This window comes from Somniosus microcephalus, chromosome 25 (assembly GCF_052327205.1).
Source record: "Somniosus microcephalus isolate GS21.2 chromosome 25, FLI_Smic_1.0, whole genome shotgun sequence".
Lineage (NCBI taxonomy): Eukaryota > Metazoa > Chordata > Chondrichthyes > Squaliformes > Somniosidae > Somniosus > Somniosus microcephalus.
In genome coordinates, this window is record NC_141011.1 from 24,165,841 (window position 1) to 24,193,737 (window position 27,897).

A 27,897-nucleotide genomic window follows, 5' to 3' on the forward strand; every position below is an offset into this window, starting at 1 on the left:
AAGGCGCTTCACAGGAGCGTTATCAGACAAAATTTGACACCGTGCCACATGAGGAGATATTAGGACAGGTGACTGGCAGCTTGGTCAAAGGTAGGTTTTAAGGAGTGTACTTTGCAGCAGGGGTCAATGAATAACGATCAGTGCCAATGGAGTGGCTGGACATGAAATCATGTTGACAGCTCCCTCCCCGCTCTCCACTCCTGCAATTTCCCTCATAGACAACAGAGTTCCACATTTCGAAAATAATTTCGGAGCCCCAAAACTGCCCACAGCTCTGGCAGAAGCAATTGGACTCTCTCAAGTGGGGGAGCAGGGGTGGGGGATAGTGGGGACGGGTACGGGAAGTATACATGGACTGGGTGCACCCACTTGAATGGCACTTTCCTCATTGACCACATGGCTAGAGTTATAGTGATGGTAATTCATCACTCCACGTGATATCAAGAAATGGCTGAGCGCACTGGATACAGCAAAGGCTATGGGCCCCGACAACATCCCAGCTGTCGTGCTGAAGACTTGTGCTCCAGAATCTCTAGTCAAGCTGTTCCAGTACAGCTACAACACTGGCATCTATCCGACAGTGTGGAAAACTGCCCAGGTATGTCCTGTCCACAAAAAACAGGACAAATCCAATCCAGCTAATTACTGTCCATCAGTCTACTCTCAATCATCAGTCTACTCTCAATCATCAGCAAAGCGATGGAAGGTGTCGTCGACAGTGCTATCAAGAGGCATTTACTCACCAATAACCTGCTCACTGATGCCCAGTTTGGGTTCCGCCAAGACCACTCGGCTGCAGACCTCATTAATTCAATTCAATTCAATTTTATTTATCATATATGCAGCAGACGTGTGTACTGCACAATGAAATGTTGATTTTTACGAGTCCTCCCAACATTGGAATAAATATGGCATAGCAATTATAAAAATACTAATAGAAATACAGTAATAATAAATAAAACAACAGTAATAAATAATAATAAATTATTCGTTCATGAGTCTTATGGCCTGGGGGTAGAAGCTGTTTCGAAACCTGCTGGTACAAGACCGTATGCTTCGGTATCTCTTACCGGATGGGAGCAGGGCGAAGAGGTTGTGGCTGGGGTGGCTCGCGTCTTTGATGATTCTCGGGGCCTTCTCCCGGCACCTCTCGGGGTAGATATCCTGCACAGCAGGTAGTTTAATTCCTATAGTGTGTTGTGCAGCTTTCACCACCATCTGTAGAGCCTTGCGGTCTACGGCGGTGCAGTTGCCATACCAGGTAGTGATGCAGCCGGACAGGATACTCTCGATGGTGCACCGGTAGAAGTTGGTGAGAATCTGGGGGGCCATTCCAAATTTCTTCAGTCTCCTGAGGAAGAACAGCCTTGGTCCAAACATGGACAAAAGAGCTGAATTCCAATGGTGAGGTGAGAGTGACTGCCCTTGACATCAAGGCAGCATTTGACCGAGTGTGGCATCAAGGAGCCCTAGTAAAACTGAAGTCAATGAGAATCGGGGGGAAAACTTTCCACTGGCTGGAGTCATACCTAGCACAAAGGAAGATGGTTGGAGGTCAATCATCACAGCTCCAGAACATCGCTGCAGGATTTCCTCAGGGCAGTGTCTTAGACCCAACCCTCTTCAGCTGCTTCCTCAATGACCTTCCCTCCATCATAAGGTCAGAAGTGGGGATGTTCGCTGATGACTGCACAGTGTTCAGTGACATTTGCAACTCCTCAGATAATGAAGCAGTCGATGCCCACATGCAGTAAGACCTGGATGACATTCAGGGTTGGGCTGATAAGTGGCAGGTAACATTCGTGCCACACAAGTGCCAGGCAATGACTATCTCCAACAAGCGAGCGTCTAACCACCACCCCTTGACATTCAACAGCATTACCATCACCGAATCCCTAACCATCAACATCCTGGGTGTCACCATTGACCAGAAACTTAACTGGACCAGTCACATAAATACTGTGGCAACAAGAGCAGGTCGGAGGCTGGGTATTCTGCGGTGAATGTCTCACCTCCTGACTCCCCAAAGCCTTTCCACCATCTACAAGGCACAAGTCAGGAGTGTGATGGAATACTCTCCACTTGACTGGATGAGTGCAGCTCCAACAACACTCAAGAAGCTCGACACCATCCAGGACAAAGCAGCCCACTTGATTGGCACCCCATCCACCACCTTAAACATTCACTCCCTCCACCACCGGCGTATCATGGCTGCAGTGTGTACCATCTACAAGGTGCACTGCAGCAATTCACCAAGGCTTCTTCGGCAGCACCTCCCAAACATGCAATCTCTTCCACCTAGAAGGACAAGGGCAGCAGGCGCATGGGAACACCACCACCTTCAAGTTCCCCTTCAAGTCACACACCATCCTGACTTGGAAATATTTTGCAGTTCCTTCATCGTCGCTGGGTCAAAATCTTGGAACTCCCTCCCTAACAGCACTGTGGGAGTACCTTCACCACACGGACTGCAGTGGTTCAAGAAGGCGGCTCACCACCACCTTCTCAAGGGCAACTAGGGATGGGCAATAAATGCCGGCCTTGCCAGCTACGCCCACATCCCTTGAACAAATTTTAAAAATTATGCAGAAGCCTACGGAGCATGCTGTGCCGGAGAGGATGTGAAAATGGAAAGGAACAATAATTCTTCAAATGCATTTTGGATAATTTTTTTAGCCAGAAAGTAGCAAGCCCAACAAGAGAGGGGGCGGTTCTGGACCTAGTTTTAGGGAATGAAGCTGGGCAGGTGGAAAGGCATATTGGTGGTAGTGATCATAATTCAGTTAGATTTAGGGTAGTTATGGAAAAGGACAAGGATAGACCAGGAATAATAGTTCACAATTGGAGAAAAGCAAATTTTACTAAGCTGAGAAGTGATTTAGCCAAAGTGGACTGGAGACAGAAACTTGAAGGTAAATCAGTGTCAGAGCAGTGGGAGGCATTCAAGGAGGAGATAGTGAATGTTCAGAGCAAGTATGTTCCTTTAAAGAAAAAGGGTGGGACTAACCAATCTAGAGCTCCCTGGATGTCAGGGGGCATACAGGGTAGGGTAAAGAAAAAAATGGAAACTTCTGACAGATACCGAGGGCTCAATACTGCAGAAACCCTAGAGGAGTATAGAAAGTGCAGGGGTGAAATTAAAAAGGAAATTAGGAAAGCAAAAGAGCATGAAAAAATATTGGCAAGTAAAATCAAGGAAAACCCAAAGATGTTTTATAAATACATTAAGAGCAAGAGGAGAACTAAAGTAAGAGTAGGGCCTATTAGGGACCATAAAGGTAAGTGGGTATGGTTCTTAATGAATACTTTGCGTCTGTTTTCACAAAAGAGAGGGACGATACAGATATTGCAATCAGAAAGGAGGAGTGTGAAATATTAGATGAAATAAACATAGTGATAGAGGAAGTATTAAAGGGTTTAGCAGCTTTGAAAGTGGATAAATTCCCAGGCCCGGATGAAATGTATCCCAGACTGTTAAGAGAGGAAATAGCAGAGGCTCTGACCATCATTTTCCAATCCTCTCTGGCTACAGGTGTGGTGCTGGAAGACTGCTGATGTGGTACCATTGTTTAAAAAGGGAGAAAGGGATAGACCGAGTAATTACAGGCAAGTCAACCTAACCTCAAAAATTATTGGAAAAAATTCTGAGGGGCAGGATAAATCTTCATTTAGAAAGACACAGATTAAGGGATAGGGACAGTCAGCATGGATTTGTTAAGGGAAGGTCGTGTCTGACTAACTTGATTGAATTTTTTGAGGAGGTAACAAGGAGGGTCGATGAGGGTAGTGCGTTTGATGTAGTATTTATGGATTTTAGCAAGGTTTTTGATAAGGTCCCGCATGGCAGACTGGTCATGAAAGTAAAAGCCCATGGGATCCAAGGCAAAGTGGCAAGTTGGATCCAAAATTGGCTCAGAGGCAGGAAACAAAGGGTAATGGTCAAAGGGTGTTTTTGCAACTGGAAGGCTGTTTCCAGTGGGGTTCCGCAGGGCTCAGAACTAGGTCCTTTGTTTTTTGTGGTATATATTAATGATTTGGACTTGAATGTAGGAAGTATGATTAAGAAGTTTGCAGATGATACTAAAATCGGCTGTGTGGTTGATACTGAAAAAGGAAGCTGTAGACTGCAGGAAGATATCAATGGGCTGGTCAGGTGGGCAGAACAGTAGCAAATGGAAGTCAATCCGGAGAAGTGTGAGGTAATGCATTTGGGGAGGGCTAACAAGGCAAGGGAATGCACAATAAATGGTAGGACACTGAGAAGTGTAGAGGATCAGAGGAACCTTGGGGTGCATGTCCACAGATCCCTGAAGGTAGCAGGACAGGTAGATAAGGTGGTTAAGAAGGCTTTATTAGCCGAGGCATAGAATATAAGAGCAGGGAGGTTATGCTTGAACTGTATAAAACACTAGTTAGGCCACAGCTAGAATACTGCGTGCAGTCCTGGTCACCACATTACAGGAAGAATGTGATTGCACTAGAGGGGGTGCAGAGGAGAATTACGAGGATGTTGCCTGGGCTGGGGAATTTTAGCTATGAGGAAAGATTGGATAGGCTGGGGTTGTTTTCTTTGGAACAGAGGAGGCTGAGGGGAGACCTAATTGAGGTGCATAAAATTATGAGGGGCCTAGATAGAGTGGATAGGAAGGACCTACTTCCCTTAGCAGAAGGGTCAATAACCAGGGGGCATAGATTTAAAGTAAGTGGTAGGAGGTTTAGAGGGGAATTGAGGAGAAACTTTTTCACCCAGGGGTGGAGGGGTCTGGAACTCACTGCCTGAAAGGGTGGTAGAGACAGAAACCCTCATCACATTTAAAAAGTACTTGGATATGCACTTGAAGTGCCGTAACCTACAAGGCTATGGACCAAGTGCTGGAAAATGGGATTAGGGTGGATAGCTCTTTGTCGGCCAGCACGGACAAGATGGGCTGAATAGCCTCCTTCTGTGCTGTAAATTTCTATGATTCTATGAATAATAATTCTTCCCTCCTCATTTTTGCTGGGGTACGAGTCCACTGTTGCCGGCCTTTCTCCTATAAGTGACCATCCTCCATGTTGTATGCCAAGACTCGGTGTTGGAAAGCTGTTTGACTGTGGGCTGCACAATCAGATCCGAGCACAATGCTGTTCTTGTCCAACATTAACATGTGTGCTCTTCCAGCAGTGATCACTGGATAACCATCAGGAATTGGAACTCTGGCTGGTAATCGCCAACCCTAGCTCCATGTTGATGAGGCCAGGCTGAGGCCAGGCTGAGGTCAGCCACCTCACAACATGGGACATTTCTGGTCAGTATAATGCAGTTCCACAAAACATGGTACATTTACCAGATGAGACATCGGGGGAGCTCAAAAGTTTAAACACATATTGGTCACTATTTGGAAGATTAAGCGTTTTGAATGTAAATACAATTTGGTTTGAGAGTTGACGTACCTGCCATGGCCAGCTGTTAGGTCTTGCATCTACACCACCTACTACCCTGGAGGGTATAGGTTGGTAGGTAGGCGTCCCACAACCGTAAACTGGAAAACAAAACATTGTGTCAGCCTCAATGTTTTTGTGATTCTAATTTTGTCCTGATCTTCCTGCCCTACCTAGCTCGGAGATATTGAGGTCAATTGTAGCATCCCTATCATTGCCCAGCTAGTTTAGCGCTAACCTGGGATCAAACCGACCAGCTCATTGTGGCTCAGTACCACACTGGGCAGCGAAGTTACCCATCAAGTCATTGGGGAAGCCTGCATCAGCCAAAGTTTTTATAGTTAACAGAGTTAATCCAACCAGCAGGGCTATTTTTAAAGTATCAGACTTAATTCTTGAAAATGTTTGTCCAGCTCTGCTAGATATTTTTTCAGTGTTAGTTTGTGATGATACCTGGGTAAGTTTCCTCTTTCTATTTAGCAATTTTGGTCCCTTCTCTCTTACCCCTTGGCCTGCTGCCAGAAGCGGAGTTTACCCTGCTTCCAAGTTGCTGTCGTTGGCCATTAGGAGGCACTAGAGAGTCCTCTGCTCCATATTGTCTTTAAAGGGATCCTGATGGTGAGTCTCCTTTAAGCCTGACGAGGAAGAAAAAAATGCTTAACTAATAAAATGGAAACTCACCGGTTGCGACGAGTAGAGCAGCTAAAGCAAAACGCATCATGTTTGCAAACTAGTGGGGCCGCCACACACACTCTGTCACTCCTACTTATACCTGAAGAGGAAATGACCTTGGGTACGTGTCTGCTCACCATGTGACTATCCCTTTCAATCTTAATTGTGGGAAGAAATGGCATTTAACAGAAGTTTGCGTCCTTGCAAAATATCTATTGATTGAGCAATATTTCTTTATCTTATACAAACTGCACCATTGGTACAATAGCAGAATTCCCATGCTTTGGAGGAAAAATAACTGTGTACAGGTCAAGGAGGGAAAATGAGGAAAGCTGGCGTGAGTGAGAGAGAAACACCAGAGAGAATGAGGAAGGTGGAGAGAAAGAGAGAGAGAGAGAGATGCCCAGGAAAGAGATGCCATGAGGAGAGATGCAGTGAGACTGAAAGCAAAGAAAGATAGCGAGAGGAGGAGGGGAGAAATGGACATTGGGATAGAGACAGAAAAGAGGAGGCAGGAACGTAGGAACAGAGGTAAGCCGTTCATCCTCTCGAGCTTGTTCCACCATTCAATTAGTTCATAGCTGATCTGATCATGGAGGCACAGACAAGGAGGGAAAAAGAGAAAGAGAGAGACAAAGCTATACGGGTGCTCTAATCTCCCATTCATAGCTCATTAACAGTCTGTACTGATAATAAAATAGGGGCCTATCTCCCCAGTGGGTCAGGCGGCAAAGGTAGTGAGGAATTGAGGCATTCAGAGTTAGAACGTCCTAAGTTCGATCCCTAGCCTTTGCTGGGTTGACTAAACTCAGTCAGGGTAACAAAAAGAGGGTCTACAAAGGGTCTGTGTTCCTGGGATTTCAAGAGGAGAAAAAGTAGCCAGGCCCCTCTATTGATTTGTATGTGGGTTCAATGACGACACATTCATGAAAGAGAATGGCCTAGAAATTGAGTTTTGGCGCAGCCAGGGCTTTAGCGCCGGAAGTTAGTGCCGGAGCTAAGTCGCGCTGGTCGGGCCCAAAATTCACCAATTCTGCGCCCAAACGGCTGCCGGCGCTGCTGAGAGCTGTTTGCGCCTGAAAACTGGCGCTACGCGCTGAATATCGGCGCTATTCCGGCGCTGCGGCGCCCGCTGCGGTGCGGCAGGTTCGGGAAGTGCAGGCCTCCTCCTTCCCTTAAGGAGGAGCTGCCTGCACCCGGCCGCGGCCCGCGAAAATCTTTTAAAAAATGAGCCCGGCACCTCGGACAAGTGCCGGGCTTGCTTCTGTTCCGGGGGGGGGGAAGTCCGGGGAGGGAGCTGCGGCCAGGCGGCCGGCGGGAAAGCGGCCGGCCGCCGCGGTGCCTTTAATGCGCCGGCGCAAAGTCATGTAAGACTCTGTTGCCAGAGTCTTAGTTGCGGCTGCCACGGGCGAGGCGGCCGCAACTGAATTTCAGCGCTGGGGCCCGTCGGCATGGCAACCGGGACGCTGCGCACACCGATGACGTCATCGGTGCCGGCGCAGCGCTACCGGTCTACCGCGGCGGAAGGGCCCCAGGCAATTTCGGCGCCGGCGCCAATTGCAGCGCTAGGCCCTCTAGCGCCGCAAAATCGGCGCTAAGGGCACTGAATTTCTAGGCCAATGTCTTTTAATCTAAAGCTTGTTCATCTAAGTTAACAGCATTACAGGAGACACCATGTTAGAGATCCATCTAAAACGAAACTAAAACTAAACTGCTTGTCTCTCACATGCCCTCTGCTGGTCAGGCATAAATAATCAATCAGGCAAATATGCTGGTAAGGCATAAATAATCAAACAGGCAAATACCATCACTATTTGCTGATATCATTACAGCCTCCTGCTCCAGTCCCTATCCGGTGACTCGTGCTGAAAAGAAGACATGCGTCAGATGAGAGCAGGATTCAATTCGGCTTCAATGGCCCTCCCTCACAGTAGAATATCTTGCTGACACTCACTGTCTAGGCTCACACATAAAGAACAGACACTTGGACAAGGTACTGGCGGGCTGCCAGCAGCCAAGGAATGCACCCCAGTAAGATTCAGCAGCTTCGGCAGAGGAGGAGAGGAAATCAAACCTGTTTTAAATTAGAATCTGTTTCTTACTATGGGACTTCTTTTCATGCCTGGGTTTTGTGTACTATACTAGCACCAGGGTGGAATCCTCTTTAAAGATGTAATGGAAAATCACTGAAGTGGTTTTTGCATGGAACAACAAATGCCAATGGAATGACATGCAGTGCGCCAATTATACACATGCAAACTGTGCGGACAACTGCAATGGGATTAGAGACTGACAATTCTATGGAAGAAAATATTTAAATACCAAATACTACCTTCACAATACCTCGTTCGAACCTTCAAAGTGCATTTCACAAAGTATCAGTGTGTTTGTTCAGGTGAAGGATATTTCCCTTCCCACCCTACTTCTGAAAGCAGTCCCCTAAGGCTAATTTCTGTGACAAGATCAGGTTGAGCCACGAGAATATAGATTCTGTCTCAAATCTGTCTGTACCCGGGCGACATCCCAATCTCTACATAATAACGATCTTTAAAGTACCGACAATGTAATAAATATTTTAAAGTTTATGTATGAAACACTGCTTCTCGTTTAGCAAAGTGGGGCATTTTAAACTATTTAAAAGCAGTTTATTGTGCTCAGTCTCCAAGGCCCCAAGCACTGCCTGGCTATTTACAGTAAGAGCTACCATTTAACACCTAGGTATCTCGTATGACTTTTCACCTAGTCAGATTAGACTGGCAGGTATTAAGTGATAGCTAGGTGTTAAAAAGCCTTCTGGAGGCTTTTTAGTTGCCAGTGTTTATAACATCGCAGGCTAGATTTTCCACAGGGATGTAATTCCCCACCAGAAGCGTGGCGGGATTGAGACCTCCGCTCACCTGATGATACGAGTGCTGCCCCGGCCATAGTTTCCGGGGTCAAGATAACTTGCATAACTTGGGTGGCCTCCTGGTGTTGCAAACTTCTCTGATTGGGGAAGCCCTCCCATTTGCAAGACAGCAAACCACGTGCTGCGGTAGGCTTTAAAATCAGCAGCTCAGGGCCAGGAAAAGAGGCCCTATTTGGAATTGAAAGACAGAAGAGACCCCATAGAGTGGCTCAGGGCCAGTAGAGGGAGGTGACCAGAGCTGTGTACACAAATTCCACCACTCCATGCACCGTCGCTCAGTGTAAGAAGAAGCTTATAATAATAATATAATAATAATCAACTTTATTGTCATTGTTAGTGCACAAGTGCAGTACAACAAAATGTAGGCTTGCGGCTCCCGAGAGTGTACATTTAGATTAAGACATTTAAACATTCAACATTCATTTGGCTTGTAATACATTAACATAAACATAACCATAATAAAGTGCATTGGCAGATGTGCAGGCTTTAGAGTTTATTTGAGGAGTTCAGTAGGATGACAGCCCTGGGAAAGAAGCTGTTCCTAAATCTGGTCGTTCGGGTGCGAATGCATCTGTAACGTCTCCCAGATGGCAGGAGGGCGAACAGACTGTGGCTGGGGTGGGTAGGGTCTTTGATGATGGTCCATGACCTCCGTAAACAGCGTTTCTGGTATATGTGCTCTATGGTCGGTAGCCGGGTGCCGGTAATGCGTTGGGCAGTTTTGACTACCCGCTGCAGGGCTTTCCGGTCATAGTAGCTACAGCTGCCATACCATACTGTGATACAGTTCGTCAGGATGCTCTCTATTGTGCAGCGGTAAAAGTTAGAGAGGATCAGGGGTGACAGGTTACATCCCTTCAGCCTCCTTAGGAAATATAGGCGCTGCTGGGCCTTCTTCACCAGAGAGGAGGTATTGAGGGACCAGGAGAGGTCTTCCGTGATGTGGACTCCGAGGAACTTAAAGCTGTCCACCCTTTCCACCACAGCCCCATGGATGTGGATGGGGGTGTGACTTCCGCCTTTAGACTTCCTGAAGTCCACAATGATTTCTTTGGTTTTCTTGATGTTAAGGGCCAGGTTGTCCTTGTCAGGCCAGGCTGAATAAGAGGAGTCAGCCACACCTTCTAAGAATGCACTGTGCTAATTAAGGTTCATAGAAGGTTCTAATTGTCATCCTTAAATACCCGTCATTAATTGTCATGACATCCTCGTGTCACCCCTTCGACTGAAGGTTCTAGACTCCCCAGCCAGGGGAAACATCCTCCCAGCATCTACCCTGTCAAGCCCTGTAAGAATTTTGTATGTTTCAATGAGATCACCTCTCATTCTTCTAAACTTCAGAGAATAAAGGCCTCTCCTCAATCTCTCCTCATAGGACAAACACCCCCCCCCCCCCCCACCCCCCCACCCAGCCCCATCCCAGGAATCAGTCTGGTGAACCTTTGTTGCACTCCCTTAGGTAAGGAACCAAAACTGCACACAATACGCCAGGTGTGGTAAGAACATAAGAAATAGGAGCAGGAGTAGACCATTCGGCCCTTCGAGCCTGCTCCGCCATTCAATGTGATCATGGCTGACCTTCTGCCTCAAACCCATTCACCGGCCCTGTCGCCATATCCCTTGATGCCCTTACTAGTCAGAAATCTATCGACTTCTGTTTTGAATATACCCAATGACTGAGCCTCCACAGCCCACTGGGGTAGAGAATTTCAAAGATTCACCACCCTCTGTGTGAAGAAATTTCTTCTCATTTCAGTCCTGAATGGCCTACCCTTTATCCTGAGGCTGTGGCCCCTGGTTTTCGACTCCCCAGCCAAGGGAAACATTCTCCCAGCATCCACCCTATCGAGCCCTGTAATAATTTTGTATGCTTCAATGAGATCCCCTCTCATTCTTCTGAATTCAAGAGAATACAGGCCTAGTTTACTCAATCTCTTCTCGTACAACAGTCCCGCCATCCCAGGAATCAATCTCGTGAACCTTCTTTGCACTCCCTCTATGGCAAGTATATCCTTCCTTAGGTAAGGAGACCAAAATTGTACACACTACTCCAGGTGTGGTCAATATAATTGGAGTAAGACGTCTTTACTCCTGTACTCAAATCCTCTTGTAATGAAGGCCAGCATACCATTTGCCTTCCTAATGGCTTGCTGCACCTGCACATTCACTTTCAGTGACTCATGTACAAGGACACCCAGGTGCATTCCCCAATCTTTCACCATTTAGGAAATACTCTGCCTTTCTGTTTTTTCTACCAAAGTGGATAACTTCACATTTCTCCACATTATATTCCATTTGCCATGTTCTTGCCCATTCACTTAGCCTGTCTATATCCCCTTGAAGCCTCGTTGCATCCTCCTCACAACTTACATTCCCACCTAGCTTTGTATCATCAGCAAACTTGGATATATTACATTTGGTCCCCTCATCCAAATCATTGAGATAGATTGTGAATAGCTGAGGCCCAAGCACTGATCCTTGCGGTACCCCACTAGTTGCAGCCTGCCAACCAAAAAATGACCCGTTTATTCCTACTCTCTGTTTTCACGCATGAAGAACACTTGGATGAGGTACTGGTGTGCAGCCAATGTCCATAGGACCATATCTCACAGGAGCCGACACCTTCAAAGGAAGAAATTTGCCACCTGTAACTTTTCTGAGGTATTAAAGTTAAAGCTTAACTGAAGTGAACATTCACAATTTTTTTTGTCGAAGTGACACCTGTTAGTATATCTTGTTTAAATCAAATGTTCTGGCAGGTTCACAGCTTTATTTTAGCCTCTGTTTGTCATTGAACAGCCTCAGTGACATGACAACAGGTTATTAATAACCGCTGCCTCGGTCCCCTGTGCCTTTCAGCACTTCTCAATATTAGAACATTTGAACCACCCAGAAAAAGTGAGTTGCTATAGTTTCCCACATTACAACAGTGGCTACACTTCAAAAGTACTTCATTGGCTGTGAAGCACTTTGGGACGTCCTGAGGTCATGAAAGGCGCTTTATAATTGCAGGCCTTTTGTTTTTACTACAGGTAATGGTTTGAGTCCGATATCCATTTGAAGTGACAAGTGGCTGGTAGGCCAGAGGTACGTCACTGGCTCTGTGTCACGCTCTGACCCAGCTGCTAACACCCACCAGTCTCTTGATTTGGGGTATTTAATGCCAGCAATTTACGGCTGAAATTTAAATGTGTAACTGACTTGCGTCAATCTGAGTAAGTCATACGTGTGGGTAGAACTGCTTCACTAACACTGAAGAGATTTACATAACCTGTAAAAAGTTTCCAGTGCAGTCATCCAGGAACGTTTTATAGTGTGAAGCCAAAGTGCCGTGGGATTGCCTCCCTGCGATGATTTCTCAGCCTTGGCCTCAATTTGATTTGTCTAAATTCACACTGTAGTTTTATCACACATGAAAACAAGCTAGAAGCCACTCCACGTCGATGCCGTGTAAGAGGTCCCAATGGGGATCCCCGTGTGTATTCTGTGAATATAATCCTGCATCAAATGAAGGAATTTGAGCCTCGAAACTCCTGTGGTTTTCTGGTGCAGAAATTGTGCAATTTGGACAAGGCAGGGAGAGGAAATCTAGGGAGAGCCTGCTGAAGAATTCTGATGGGAGGGGCACAGGCACTTCTTCTGCCCTTTCACCCCCCACCATTGTAAGAAGTAGGACTCTTGGGATGACGGTCCCCACTAGAAGTCCCTCCAGTTCTGCCGGTTGTACAGTATGGTATGGCAGCTGTAGCTCCTATGACCAGAAAGCCCTGCAGCAGGTAGTCAAAACTGCCCAACGCATTACCGGCACCCGGCTACCGACCATAGAGCACATCTACCAGAAACGCTGTTTACGGAGGTCACGGACCATCATCAAAGACCCTACCCACCCCAGCCACAGTCTGTTCGCCCTCCTGCCATCTGGGAGACGCTACAGATGCATTCGCACCCGAACGACCAGATTTAGGAACAGCTTCTTTCCCAGGGCTGTCATCCTACTGAACTCCTCAAATAAACTCTAAAGCCTGCACATCTGCCAATGCACTTTATTATGTTTATGTTTATGTTAATGTATTACAAGCCAAATGAATGTTGTATGTTTAAATGTCTCCAAATGTACACTCTCGGGAGCCGCAAGCCTACGTTTCGTTGTACTGCACTTGTGCACTAACAATGACAATAAAGTTGATTATGATTATGATTATGAATATATAATCTGGCTTGGCAGGTGGAAGTCCCGCTCCTTTGCACTTGTAGAATCATACAGCACAGAAGGAGGCCATTTGGCCCATCGTGCCTGTGCCAATTAGTATCCAATTAGTCCCACTCCCTTGTACTTTCCCTATAGCCCAGCCAAGTTTTCCTATTCAAGTTTATATTCAATTCCCTTTTGAAAGTTACTATTGAATCTGCTTCCATCACCCTTTCAAGTAGTGCATTCCAGATCAACTCACTGCATAAACAAAACCTTATTTCCCCCTCTAGTTCTTTTGCCACTTACCTTAGATCTGTACCCTTTGGTTACTGACCCTCCTGGAGTGGGCCTTTGGCGTAGCGGTAACATCCCTGTCGCTGGGCCAGAAGGTGTAGGGTTTCGAACCCTGCTCCAGACAGTCCCGGCAAGTGGAGTCGGAGCTCTGGCTCTAAATTCTGGGTTGACATCCAGCGGGATACTTGCGTCCGTGGGTGTGGGTGGCCCCCCCCCTCGTATGGGTTGTGGGAGCCCATAAAACCCTCCCGCCATAGGACTAACCACCCTAATGGCTGGTACGAAGATGGTTACGGTCACGGAAGGAGCGTTTAATCGCGGCCAGAAATCCTTCCACCACTTCATACAGTTCCCCAAAGGGAACAGTGTGAAGACACGTACGACGACGACTGACCCTCCTGCCAGTGGAAACAGTTTCTCCCTACCTACTCTTTCAAAACATTTCATAATGTTGAACACCTCTATTAAATCTATATTGCACTTCTGGTGGCCTGCCAGGAATTTCTAGGCCTTGGTTTTAATCACGTAAGGCCGGGATTTAAGAACAAAACTTTGGTGTTGGGGGAACTACCTACATGTATTGCACTAAACCCTGGGTGTCTCCTCATCAGAAGTCATACTTCTAATTCAAGTACTAACCCTGGCAAATACCCAACACGTGGTCAGTTTTAACCTGAAGGGTAAAGGTTCTCCTCATGAAGGACTTGTCTGTAGAGCTGAGGCCCTGGGAGTCACTCACTTAAACCGGCTGGTTTATTATTTTTACCAGTTTTTTCTCCTCCTCCTGAGAGCATTGATTCTTGCTGAGGTATCTCGTCCAACTAGATATTCTTCAAATGTGTGATGCCAATGTTGGCGTTCATCCATGGAGATCATTGCCCTCAAGCTTGATCTTGTTGTGATTCGACTTCTACACAAATGTACACTCCAGCGAGGGAGACTGGATATCGATCAGGAATGGAAACCCTGGCTGAATTGCTCCCCCCCCCCAGCCAAGGCCAATTGGTGCACTCCGACTATCAACTCAACTGAGATCAATTAATTCAGAACAGACTGGAGGTCTACCCTGTAACTTTCTGGGCTAAACATGTCTCAGTACCACACCAGGTGATGCATTTATGTAAAGGCCAGTAGAGGAGCTAACACTGCAAATTAAATGTGAATCACCTCTGATAATGTAGGGCAGAACAATCCTGTGAAGTTTGCTACCCTGCCATTGAGTTTTTTTTTAAGTAAAAATCCATTACAATCCACTATTTTAGTTTATTAATGTCAACTTAGCTCAGTCGGTAGCGCTTTTTGTCAGAGTCAGGAGGTTGTGGGTTCAAGTCCCACTCCTGGACTTGAGTGCATAATCTAGGCTAACACTTCAGTGCAGGACTGAGGCCCCATCTGCCTATTCAACAGGATATAAAACATCCCATGGCACGATTTGAAGGAGAGCAGGAAGTTCTCCTGATGTCCTGGCCAACATTCCTCCCTCAACCTACACCACCAGATAAACTGTTCATTCACCTCATTTGCTGTTTGTGGAACCTTCCTGTGCACAATTGGCTGCTGTGTTTGCCTACATAACAACAACACTTCAAAAGCAATTAACTGAGTCAGAAGCACTTTACGATGTCTGGGGGATATGATATGGTTCCTCTTTCTTTCTCTCTTATTGCATGAGTCACAACTGTGTAACACAGTTGGAAAAACTCAGCAAACATCATAAAGAATGAGATCAAAACCCAACTGATTTAAACAGTCCTCTGTAACCGAGTGTGTTATCGCCTTGAATTTGTTCCAGAAATTGATTCTTCTGTATAATTGTTATTGTTGAAAATTAACTGTAGCAAATCTTAGGGTGGAGATTAGACCTGGCACTTTCCTCACATTAACAATTATTGCTGTTATCCAAATTCCTCTCTGCACCATTGCAGGTGTTTATCGAATTATTAAAGCTTAGTGCCTGCGTTAGAACGGCACAGTGAGGAATTTGATATGAGAGCATTAAATATTTCTACAATGTGATACTGATTGTAATTTCTACTCCTATATCTCTTACATTCTTTTGGTTTATGACATCACCTGAACCCCTCAATATCAACTCGTATGAAGACTGTGTTATGCTCTGCTGATGGAAGGAATTGTTGATAATCAAGTGGCACTTACCCACTAATCACCTGCTCACCGATGCACAGTTTGGGTTTTGCCTCTACCACACAGCTCAGGGCCTCAATACAGCCTTGGTCCAAACATGGACACGAGCTGAATTCCAACGGTGAGATGAGAGTGACTGCCCTTGACATCAAGGCAACATTCGGTCGAATGTGACACCAAGGAGCCCTAGTAAAACTGAAGTCAATGGTGAGCGGGAGGAAACTCTCCACTGGCTGGAGTCATACCTAGCACAAAGGAAGATGGTTGTGATTGTTGGAGGAAAATCATCTCAGCCCCAGGACATCACTGCAGGAGTTCCTCAGGGCAGTGTCCTAGGCCCAACTATTTTCAGCCGTTTCATCAATGACCTTTCCTGTATCATAATATCAGAAGTGGGGCTATTTGCTGATGATGGCACAGTGTTCAGTGCCATTCACAATTCTTCAGATAATGAAACAATCCATGCCCGCATGCAGCAAGATCTGGACAACATCCATGCTTGGGCTGATAAGTGCCAAATAACATTCATGCCACACAAATGCCAGGCAAAGCTCATCTCCAACAAGAGAGAGCCTAACCTCCCTTTGACATTTAATGTCATTACCATCACCAAATCCCCTGCCATCACCAAATCCCCTACCATCAATATCTTGGGGATCACCATTGACCAGAAACTCAACTGGACCAGCCACATAAATGCCGTGGCTACTAAAGCTGGATACAGACTGATTATTCTGTGGCGAGTGGCTCACCTCCTGATTCCACAAAACTTCACCACCTATAAAGCATAATTCAGGACTTGCCTCGATGGATGCAGCTGCAACAACACTCAAGAAGTGGAGATGCCGGTGTTGGACTGGGGTGGACAAATGTAGGAAGTCACACAACACCAGGTTATAGTCCAACAGCTTTATTTGAAATCACAAGCTTTCGGAGCGCTGCTCCTTCGTCAGGTGAAGTGAAGAGAAGCATACAGGCACAGCATATATAGTCAGAGAAAACTGCCAGATGATTACAGGTAATCTTTCTAACTGCCCTTTATCACACCTCAGCAGAGAGATAATCACAGCAATCAAAGGTGTGAATGGTGTCCAAACAGGTCAGTCAGGAAAACATTACATCAAAGAACAATGAGGTGGGGTCACAAGGGGTCAAATGTTGCAGATGTATGTCTGTATGAAAAACAGAAAAAACCCAAAAAACTTTGCTGGAAATCACAGCAGGTCCGGCCGCATCTGTGCAGAGAGAACAAGCCAACGACGACACGAGTCTGGATGACTCTACGTCAGGTGGGGTTACAGGTAGCGTGACATGAACCCAAGATCCCGGTTGAGGCCGTCCTCATGAGTGCAGAACTTGGCTATCAGTTTCTGCTCGACGATTTTGCGTTGTCGTGTGTCTCGAAGGCCGCCTTGGAGAATGCTTACCCGAAGATCGGAGGCTGAATGTCCTTGACTGGGAGGGAACACTCCTGCCTGGTGATTATTGTGCGGTGTCCGTTCATCCGTTGTCGTAGTGTCTGCATGGTCTCGCTGATGTAACATGCTCCGGGGCATCCTTTCCTGCAACATATGAGGTAGACAACGTTGGCCGAGTCACATGAGTATGTATCATGTACCTGGTGGGTGGTGTCCTCACGTGTGATGATGGTATCTGTGTTGATGATCTGGCATGTCTTGCAGAGGTTGCCGTGGCAGGGTTGTGTGGCAGCGTGGTCGCTGTTCTCCTGAAAGCTGGGTAATTTGTTGCGAACGATGGTCTGTTTGAGGTTAGGCGGCTGTTTGAAGGCGAGTAGTGGAGGCGTGGGGATGGCCTTAGCGAGGTGTTCATCGTTGTCGATGACATTTTAAAGGCTGCAGAGAACATGGCGTAGTTTCTCCGCTCCAGGGAAGTACTGGACGATGAAGGGTACTCTGTTGGTTGTGTCCCATGTTAGTCTTCTGAGGAGGTCTATGCGATTTTTGGCTGTAGCCCGTCGGAACTGTCGATCGATGAGCCGAGCGTCATATCCCGTCCTTACGAGGGCATCTTTCAGTGTCTGTAGGTGTCCATCGCGTTCCTCCTCATCTGAGCAGATCCTGTGTATTTGCAGGGCTTGTCCATAGGGGATGGCTTCTTTAACGTGGTTAGGGTGGAAGCTGGAGAAGTGGAGCATCGTGAGGTTGTCCGTGAGCTTGCGGTAGAGTGAAGTGCTGAGGTATCCGTCTTTGATGGAGATTCGTGTGTCCAAGAATGAAACCGATTCTGAGGAGTAGTCCATGGTGAGTTTGATGATTGGATGGAACTTGTTGATGTCATCATGTAGTCTTTCCAGTGATTCTTTGCCGTGGGTCCATAGGAAGAAAATGTTGTCGATGTATCTGGTGTATAGCGTTGGTTGGAGGTCCTGTGCAGTGAAGAAGTCTTGCTCGAACTTGTGCATGAAGATGTTGGCGTATTGGGGTGCGAATTTGGTCCCCATGGCTGTTCCGTGTGTTTGGGTAAAGAACTGGTTGTCGAAGGTGAAGACATTGTGGTCAAGGATGAAGCGGATGAGTTGTAGGATGGCGTCTGGAGATTGGCTGTTGTTGGTGTTGAGTACTGAGGCTGTCGCAGCGATGTCGTCATCGTGGGGGATACTGGTGTAGAGTGCCGAGACGTCCATCGTGGCGAGGAGTGTTCCTGGTTCAACTGGTCCGTGGGTGCTGAGTTTCTGTAAGAAGTCTGTAGTGTCGCGACAGAAGCTGGGGGTTCCCTGTATGATGGGTTTCAGGATGCCCTCGATGTATCCAGAGAGGTTCTCACACAGGGTTCCGTTGCCTGATATGATAGGATGTCCGGTTGTGTTGGCTTTGTGTATCTTTGGGAGGCAGTGGAATTCTCCCACATGGGGAGTACGTGGGATGAGAGCGCGTAGGATGCTCTGAAGGTCTGGATCGAAGGTCTTGATCAGTCTGTTGAGTTGGTGGGTGTGTTCTTTGGTCGGCTCTGTGGGTAACTGTCTGTAGTGTTCCTGGTTGTCCAGTTGTCGGTATGCTTCTTTGCAATAGTCCATTCTGTTCTGTATGACAATGGCTCCTCCTTTGTCTGCTGGTTTGATGACGATGTTGCGGTTGGTCTTGAGAGCGTGGATGCCGTTGCGTTGTGCTCGGGTGACATTCTGGACTGTCTTGTGAGTGCGGCTGATGAATCTGGCGTTGATGCATCTCCTGACAGCTTGAGCATACATGTCAAGCTTAGGGCAGCGGCCCTCCGGAGGGGTCCAATTTGACACTTTCTTATTCGGTTGCTGCACCACGGATACCTCTGTCTGCTGTTCCGGATCATTTATTGTCTCATTGGGTTTGTTGCTGACATCTTGGGATTTGTGGAAGAATTCCCGGAGCCTCATTCTCCTGATGAATTCCTCTGTGTCTGCCGCGAGGCCGATGGGGTCCATTTTGATGGTGGGGCAGAAATTGAGCCCTCGGCTGAGAACTTCGATTTCATCTGGTTGAAGGATGTGGTTGGACAAGTTGATGATGGACTTCCCTGTGGTTCCAACCGTGGTACCGGGGGAGGTTTGGTTGCTGCTGGTGGTGATGCCGAGTTTCTCAAGCTTCCTGTTCTTGGTGTGCATGTAGGCAGTGTAGTTCCGTTGCCTCGTCTGCTTGGTGGTGTCTCGTAGCTGGTCTGCTGTGTCCTGAGCACAAGCTGAGAACATGGACTCTATCTTGGTTTCGAGGTTGTGGCGTCTGCTGTAGAGCTGGTGTACGAGATGGTGAGGAGTGTGCGAGAGGTATGACGGCAGAGTCTCTTAGCGTAGTCTGTGTTGTAGGTCGACTTGAGAGGGTTCGTGATCTGTAGTCCTTTCGGGATCTTGTCTGCTTTCTTGCATCTCCGTAGAAACTTGATGTCTGTGTCTATATGCGCGATCTTCTTGGAGATCCTCTCCACTTTGAGCCGGCAGTTTGTGGTGTCGATAGTAGCCATGATGTGGAGATGCTGGTGTTGGACTGGGGTGGACAAATGTAGGAAGTCACACAACACCCTTCGTCAGGTTTGATTTCCAGCAAAGTTTTTTGTTTTTTTTCTGTTTTTCATACAGACCCCAGCATCTGCAACATTTGACCCCTTGTGACCCCACCTCATTGTTCTTTGATGTAATGTTTTCCTGACTGACCTGTTTGGACACCATTCACACCTTTGATTGCTGTGATTATCTCTCTGCCGAGGTGTGATAAATGGCAGTTAGAAAAATTACCTGTAATCATCTGGCAGTTTTCTCTGACTATATATGCTGTGCCTGTATGCTTCTCTTCACCTGACGAAGGAGCAGCACTCCGAAAGCTTGTGATTTCAAATAAAGCTGTTGGACTATAACCTGGTGTTGTGTGACTTCCTACATTTGAACACTCAAGAAGCTTGACACCAACCTGGACAAATCAGTCCACTTAATGAGCGGCCCATCCACCAGATTAAACATCCACTCCCTCCACCACTGGCACATGGTGGTTACAGTGTGAACCATCTACAAGATGCATTGCAGCAAGTCGCCAAAGCTTCTAGGGCAGCACCTCCCAAACCCACGGCTTCCACCACCTAGAAGGACAAGGGCAGCAGGCGCATGGAAGCGCCATCACCTCCAAGTTCCCCTCCAAGTTGTACACCATCCCGACTTGTACATATATCGCCGTTCCTTCATCGTCGCTAGGTCACAATCCTGAAATTCCCTATCCAACAGCACTGTGGGAGCATCTTCATCACACGGACTGCAGCGGTCAAGAAGAAGACCCACCACCACCTTCTCAAGGGCAATAAATGCCGATTTTGCCAACAATGCCCATATCCCAAGAACGAATAAAAAAATATGCAGATAACATTCTTAGTTGTTGGTGAACTGTGCTCTGTAACTGGTGGTGTTGGTTGAGGGAGGAATGTTGGCCAGGATACTAGGAGAACTCCCAGCTCGTCCTCAAATAGTATCATGGGATCTTTTACATCAACTTGAATATAATAACTGATCCCCCATGGCATTGCCGACCGATTAAATTTTTTTTAAATGGAGAAGTCCGGCCAATTTCTTTACAGATGTGTGCGCCGACCTGCCTTATCTTCTGATATTCACTTCACCCAGGTGATCTAGTGCACCTGGGTGCACGCCACAGAAAATCTTTAGTGTTTTATTTATAATTATTTAATTTTTCATGTGTTTATTATGTCACAAATCTAAGTATTACTCAGTTGCGTGTGAACCAAAATGGACGGTGGAAGGTGCTGGAGAAGCCTTTTGAATGGTTTGATTGGTTGGTTTTTTGAGCCTTTTGATTGGCTGGTTTCACGGTCGTTGGTGCCTCTTGATTGTAGCTTTCTGCTAATCTGTACATTTTCTGTGGTTAACAAATATTTCTTAGATTGCTGGTTATAATGTGTGTGAGGATGTCAGATGAGAACATTATTGAGCTCAATGGTGATGGCCCCCATGGTAAGTCATTGTCTTGCTCATGCTTGAAGAATGGCCACTTGAAGAAACATAGAAACATAGAAGATAGGAGCAGGAGTAGGCCATTCGGCCCCTCGAGCCTGCTCCGCCAAGAACGTCCTTCCTCAGGTAAGGCGACCAAAACTGCACACAGTACTCAAGGTGCGGTCTCACCAAGGCCCTGTACAACTGCAGCAAGACATCCTTGTTCTTGTACTTGAGCCACTTGAGCAACATACTGGAAGGCTGCTCATGGAACCCCAGGGAGAATGGGCTGGATAGGAGCAGGGGGAAAAGAGTAATAAAAGAACTATAGTTTCAACATTTGGAGTTAATTATATTTTTGGAGCTCATTATTAATATTGAGCAAACAAAAGTGTAGTCTGATTTTTAAATAGTATAATCAGTGCCAGATATCTTTCATACAGGAGCTCCTCCAATTAGAATCCTCCAAGTTACACATATCCAGAAAGATGAAAGACTTGGTTCAGTAACTCAAAAACAGGGGCACAATGTCCACACTCGTATCTAGTTTTAATCTGGACACCTGTCTGATTTCACACAGTATGTATACAGTGTTTACACCCATTAGAGTCAAGGTTATGGGAAGATCTGAAGAGAATGCCCATGTGTTTTCAGGATCTTGGCACGAAGCTTTGTGTAACTCAGCCAGATGTCGGTGGTTAATATTGGACCATGAAGTAAAATGACACCTGACCATTCTCCATTGTTTTAGTTATTAACTCTTAAAGTGACAGGTACAGCTTTGGTTGTGTAGGAGGATCCTTTTCATTCAGGAAGGCTAAGGTTTTTATCTGCTCCTTCCTAACTGAGCCTTACAGACTAAGGAGGTCTTCGGTTCAATCCGTGGCCTGTCCTGAGTTAGATGATTTCAGCCAGTGATTTGTGATAGGGGAACTAAAATTGACCTTAGCACTCGGGATTAGGGAAGGGAAAATCAGTCAGGGCACCTGCTTGTGAGATTGTTATTCATGATTCATTTGTGTGGACATCGGGCGTAACTGTCCACAGTCAACTCTTCCTATCTAAGCTCAAGAATTAACATCCATGGGACGATATCCAGCAGGCGGCCAAAGCCGGAGGCCCAAGGCTCACCTGAAATTGGGCTTCAGGCCTTATTTCAATATTATTGGTGAGCTGCGGGGGGGGGGGGGGGGTGTCCAAGTTGGGCCGGCTGCATTGCCAGCAGTGGCCCTCAGGTAAATCCTTAGGGCGAGAGGGTGTGGGGGTGGGGGTAAGAGAATGGGCAGGGGCTAGCGGGAACCATCAGTGGCCAACAGTAGAGTGGTGGAGCTGAGAGGAGCATTGCTGCTCTTCCCGGCTCCACATGAAGCTAACTACAGAGAAAAAAATAACGTACATTTTTGTTGGGGCCTCCAGCTGTGCCTTTAAGGACCGGCTGATTCAACCGCATGTGGAACTGGTAAAGGAAGCAAGGAGGAAGCAAGAGATGAGAACCTCAAAAAATATTTTAAAATATTCTAGAAATGCATAAATAAAAACAGAATTGTTAAGTGTGAGATGGAACCCCAGAGAGGAGGGAGAGCTAGTTGAGGATAAGCAGAAAATGGTGGGATACTTAACAAGTATTTCACTTAAATGTTTACAAAAGAGGAAGGAAGGGCTGAATTGGTTAAAAGTGCAATGAGAGATAATATAATAAATAAAAGGAAAGTATTAGAAACGCTAAAGGAGGACAAAGTCCAAGGACCTGATGGGATACATCCAAGGATGGTGAGGAAAATGGGGGAAGAATTAGCGGAGGCCCTAGAAATTATATTTCAGGTGTTCTTTTGCGAGTGGAAGTGTGCCAGAGGATCGGAGAGTGGCCAGTGTGACAGAGGTAAACTGGGTAATTACAGGCCAGTTAGTTTAACATCTGCAGTGGGGAAAATTTTGGAATTTTTAATTAAAGATGAAATTACTAAATATCTAGGTAATTAGAACATGGATTTCCAGATGGAAACTCATGCTTGACAAACCTGATCGTGTCCTTTGAAGAGGTGGATGCAGTGGTGGGGGGCGGGGGGGCCGGTGCGCAGGGGGTGGAATGCAGTCAATATGGGAAACATGGCCTTTCAGAAAGCCTTTGACAAGGTACCACACAGGAGAATATTGGAGAAGATTAAGGGGTATGGATTTAAGAGGGAGTCATAGAGTCATAACGGCACAGAAGGAGGCCATTCGGCCCATCGAGTCCATGCCGGCTCTCTGTAGAGCAATCCAGTCAGTCCCATTCCCCCGCTCTATCCCCGTATCCCTGCAAGTTTATTTCCCTCAAGTGCCTATCCAGTCTTCCCTTGAAAACATTGAGTGTCTCCGCTTCCACCACTTCCGTCAGCAGTGAATTCCAGGTCCTCAGCACTCGTTGCGTAAAAAAGTTTTTCCTCACGTCCCCCCTGTATCTCTTGCCCAAAACCTTCAATCTGTGTCCCCTAGTCCTTGTACCATCAACTAGTGGGAACAGCCTTTCCCCGTCTAGCCTATCCAAACCCGTCATAATCTTGTACACCTCTATCAAATCACCCCTCAACCTCCTTTGCTCTAATGAAAACAAATCCAGCTTCTCCAACCTGTCCTTGTGGCTAAGATCTCCCATCCCCGGAACCATTCTGGTAAATCTCCTCTGCACCCTCTCAAGGGCCTTCACATCCTTCCTAAAGTGTGGTGACCAGAACTGGACGCAATACTCCAGTTGTGGCCTAAACAGCGCTTTATAAAGGTTCAGCATAACACCAGGATAGTAAATAGGATTTAAAAACTGGTTAGAAAAGTAGAAACAGAGAGTAAGAGGGCAATTTCTCCGAGTGCTTGGAAATGGGTAGTGGTGTCCTACAAGCTTTCATTAAGGGTTTGCACCTGTTCAGTGTGTATATTAAATATTTGAATATAGGGCTGGAGGGAGTGATGCCAAAATTTGCAGACAATCCTAAAATAGGAGGCACTGTAAATAACTTGAGGACCAAAGAAATGTGCTAGGGGATATTGATTTTTCTGTAAGTGCAATTTTCCAGATATTTTTACTGTTTAGTATTAAAGTGATTTTTAAAAGACGTGAATGAATTGTTCTGAGAAACCTTTTGTTGAAGGGGTAGACCTGATGACTGCAACATTTAAAAGAAGATAATGTTGTTCTGGGAGGGTGAAAAAATAGGGTGCTTTGACCCCCTCTTAAGGGACACACTCATGTTGGTCAGATTTGCTTAGCCTGCACAATCAAACACTTTTGCCTCACACCTTCTTACCAGAGCATCGACAATGGACAAGAACCTGCGGATTCCTATCACTCTGACCACCATACTGACAATTGCAAGTCGCCCTAAGCCCTCAATGTGGAAGTCCCATTTGCGAGAGTTTGTCTGTTTATCATCACATTACAAGGATGGCTTGTCAAAAAACAATACAACAGAACACCCAAGTGACTACCCTTGTGACTACTTGTGCTTTATCTTCCTCTTACGCGTGCTCCTACGTGGTGCTTCCCCTGTGGCTTCAGTAGATGTGGAAGCCCCTTGCTCACTTTATTGCTGCTCCTGTCTTGACACCTTTGGCAGGTGTCCTCTGGGGTGGCGTGCCTGTGAGGGCTCGGCAACAGTCTGCTGCTCCTGCGGCTGTGCAGGGGCTGAGACGCCCATCTCAGTTGGGTGAGGACTCTGGTGGGGCTCTGACCGAGGCTCCGCAGTGGCATGGTCGTGTGAGCGCTTGGAGAGGAGCCCCCACTTCCTTGTTGTCTGCCACCAACATCCCTCTCATGGGTCAGCCCCACTTCAGAGCTAGCAAGTGGCTTGACAGCACCTTGCTGCACTTCAGGGGGGCCATGAGGACCCGTTTCTGCACTGGAAGTCCTACTCCAGAGGACTTCCATGAAGGTCTGGTTTCTATACTCAATAGCTGACCATCACTCCTCAAGCAATGTCTGTCTATTCTGAATAATGACCATGTTTTCAACACTCTGGCGACTTAGCTCCTCCATGGCCATAGCCATCCTCTCCTCTACCATAGGCATTCTTTCCACGGAGGTTGCCATCCTTTCCATGGTGATGTGTTCATGCACCAATGCCTGCACAAAGGCTCTGCTCATGTTCACGATGGACTCCTCCATTTGCTCCACACTCACAGCGACCCTGGAGGCAAAACCTGCCAGAGACTCCTGCACCTGTTCCTGGAGTTCCAGCACCGCTCTCCTTCTGGATGGACCCGGAGGCACAGGGTCGACATGCAGCTGAGCCGAGCTGGGAGAGTCCTGCGTCCTCCGACGAGGACTCTCCACTGCTGTCCCTGTCTCCACCATCTGCTGATGCTATCTCGCGAAGGTCCCACCGAGGTGTGAGTGTCTGCGCTGGTGCTGGGTGCGCTGAATTCTGCTGACGCTACGCCCTCAGAGGCTGCAGCTTTCTCTGAGGAGTCTGGAGGCTCAGGCTGTTCCTCCTGGACAGTGGGAACGGGGGCTTTTGATGGTCCTGTGGGTGAGTAAAGGAAAGTGTTAGAGATGTGAGGTCAAGGTTACATGTACATTGAATTGTGCAGATGATCATAAGTCAATCTGTTAGAGCATCAGAATCATTATCAGTCACTCATGCAATGTCAATGAGAGAGATGCCAAACTATTCTGTCACCAGCTTGCTGTGATGCGCCCCTTTGTCCGTCCCTCACTTGCAAATCTTCCTCGACACTGGCGATTTCCAGGGCCGCCTCCTCTGAGGTGGTGAGCTGGGCTACCGAGGGTGGCCCTCCTCCTGTTCTCATTCTTTCCCTCTTATTGTGTGCTCTCTTTTCCTGCAATGAGTGACACAAGTGGAGCTTGAGTGAGAATGAAGGAGTGAGTGTAGAGAATCCATAGCATAGATGCTTAGAAGGAGACAAAGGGCTCTCCCTGTGTGTTGTAAGTTGCTGTCATTGCATCACAGTGATAGGGGGTGTGAGGGCTGCATGGTCGAATAGTTAAGTGAATGTGACCATAGAGAGAGAGGGAATGGGTAAGGGGGCAGGGATGTAAGTGTCAAGTGGGATGTGGAGGAAGAGGTTGGCAAAGCAGAGTGCTGGTGAGGAGAGGCGATGGGGATCAGATTGAGGGTGATGGGAAAGTCATACTCACTTTTCCTGTGCGGAGAAGGTCATGAAACCTCTTCCTGCACTGCAGCCAGGTTCTGTGTCACATAGAGATTGAGTTGACCTCCTGGGCCACTTGTATCCACACAGCTTTAGTCTGCTGGGGAGGCTTTTTCCTCCCTGAGCAACGGAAGAGCACCTCCTTATTGGATCTTGCTCCCTCCACCAGAGCTTGGAGGGAGGCCTCATCGAACCTGGGTGCACACTTTGGCCTACTGCTGGACATAGTTGCTGAATGAAGTGATCACAACAATGGACATCAAGTTTAAAGCCTCCAGAAGAAGCAAGGCTGCTTGCAGGCCTTAAATCCAGCAGCATTGATGACGTCATCGGAGGCGGCTTTCTGTATGAAAAGACTCATTGGGCCAGGGGTCTCCACACGCTGGAAATCAACTGCCCAATTAGGCAAAATCGCACTTTTTTCCCACTTCACATCGAAGTCGGGGTCCTGACGCCAAAACCACCTGACACACCCCAGCCCACCCCCAATGGCAAAATCCAGCCCTTAGGGCTAGAAATTCTGTGGCGCCCCATTTGGGGCACTAAATTTTCAAAAGTGGAGAAAGTAGCGGCAGGCGCGAATCATTCTCTCCTGCCGGGAACTTCGGCTTTAGCGCACCAAGAGGGAAGTGGAGCGCCAAATCAAGCGCTATCACTTCCCTTAGAGCGCTAACGTGAGTGAGAGGGGCGGGAGCGGCAGAGCATCTTGGGAGGCTCATTCCCTCGCTTAAAGGGAAGGGCCAATGTTGGTTTGAATCAACCCTCATGCTATCTCTGTGGGGCCACGGGACCTGCGCTACGTGCATAACAGCCCGACGCCCGACCAGAGCAGACCTGCGTGAGGTACAAGCAGCGCGGCAACTTTAAAAGGAGGGGCGAGGCGAGGCCCAACGACAGCGGCTGACCTGGGAGTGGAGTGAGCAGCGACACCCGACCAGAGCGGACCTGCGTGAGGTACAAGCAGCGCGGCAACTTTAAAAGGAGGGGCGAGGCGAGGCCCGACGACAGCGGCTGACCTGGGAGTGGAGTGAGCAGCGACGCCCGACCACAGCGGACCTGCGTGAGGTACAAGCAGCGCGGCAACTTTAAAAGGAGGGGCGAGGCGAGGCATACCAAATCAGCAGCAGGGGAGAGAGGTCAAAAGTAATCAAAGTGTGACGTCACCAGGAAGGAGGTAAGTGATTGGTTGGTGAGTATTTCTCTCTTTTTTTAAACTTTAACTCTGGTTTATAGTTTCTAAGGTCTCTCTAGTGTAGCAGGGACTGTTGGTAAACCAGTTAACTGTAGTGTAATTAGTGGGATTGATTGATTTAATTTAAATTCAATTAATTAAAGGGTAAGTCATGGCAGGACAGCCGGGCCCCGTGATCTGCTCCTCCTGCGAAATGTGGGAACTCAGGGACACTTCCTGTGTCCCTGACAACTACATGTGCAGGAAGTGCATCCAGCTGCAGCTACTGACAGACCGCATTGCGGTGCTGGAGCTGCGAATGGATACATACTGGAGCGTTCACGATGCTCAGGACATCGTGAATAGCACATTTACGGAGTTGGACACACCGCAGGTAGAGGTTGGACAGGAAGAAAGGGAACGGGTGACCAACAGGCAGAGTACTAGGCGCAGGCAGGTAGTGCAGGGGTCCCCTGTGGCCATCCCCCTCTCCAACAGATACACCACTTTGAGTACTGTTGGGG

General features: G+C 47.4%; 1 protein-coding gene across 2 annotated transcripts in view; it reads left to right on the forward strand.

The window, feature by feature from the left end:
• Positions 1 to 10,813: 10,813 nt before the first annotated feature.
• Positions 10,814 to 27,897, forward strand: part of LOC147100543 (chymotrypsin-C-like) — a 44,096-nt gene continuing 27,012 nt past the window's right edge. Inside the window, exon 1 of one of the 2 annotated variants that reach the window (XM_085966899.1) lies at positions 10,814 to 12,033. The gene's annotated coding sequence lies outside the window, so the exon portion shown is untranslated. Of the gene's footprint in view, positions 12,089 to 27,897 lie in introns of both variants that reach the window. The other variant, XM_085966901.1, reaches the window with a different exon arrangement.